Below are 771 nucleotides of genomic sequence, written 5' to 3'. Positions count from 1 at the left end.
CTTATTATCCAACTATATTGGATTAATTAGTTCGATGAATAGATTGTAGTTGCTTGTTACATAATTCCATCGAAGTTATAATTACAGTTATTACCTTCGCAGGGAGCGATGCAGTTAAAAAATGTTAACATGAAGTAAATCAGTATAGATCGCTTGATTAATTTCTAGGGTCATTTGTAGAAGTTTTCTTGTGAATAGTATTTTTATTATTACTTCAATTTCACAACAAATATTCAATCATTTTACGATAAGAGGTATGGTCTGATGACTTTCACCTTGGACTCACGGGAACAGACCATGACTAAATGTACAGATTGCTAAAATATACTCTTTTTTTTTTTTTTATCCTATCCATAACGTGTAATCACTTTTCCGACGTGAGATACAATAATCACATCTAACCTGACAATGGACAAAGAATCGCGGCGGAAAATTCCAGAGACCTTCTTTGTTTGTCCTGATCCCCTTTATTTTGTGCGATATATAGGAAAAACACATACATTATTGATGAACATAAATGGCGTGATTACCCCCAAAAATGTCACCGTAATTAGAACACTCACAGATGATAATATAAAAAAACGCCATGATATAATAACCGCGAGACTTACAACCATATTTACACAGGCAGAGGATTCATGTTCGCATAAAAGAAGCGCCCGCAGCAACATCCTCCGTCACCGCTGCATGGGCGGCCGGGACAACAAGGCAGCATGACTCGGGGAGGCTTTCAGACGAGCAGGCTGGCGGCGCGTCTGCCTCCTCTGGTCG

At 38.7% G+C, this 771-nt stretch overlaps 1 long non-coding RNA gene across 1 annotated transcript in view; it reads left to right on the top strand.

Annotated features, from left to right (window-relative positions):
* Nucleotides 1–771, top strand: part of LOC119588587 — a 12124-nt gene that overhangs the window by 9869 nt on the left and 1484 nt on the right. The window lies entirely within an intron of this gene.

This window comes from Penaeus monodon, chromosome 24 (assembly GCF_015228065.2).
Source record: "Penaeus monodon isolate SGIC_2016 chromosome 24, NSTDA_Pmon_1, whole genome shotgun sequence".
Lineage (NCBI taxonomy): Eukaryota > Metazoa > Arthropoda > Malacostraca > Decapoda > Penaeidae > Penaeus > Penaeus monodon.
This window is presented reverse-complemented; position numbering and strand designations above follow the sequence as displayed.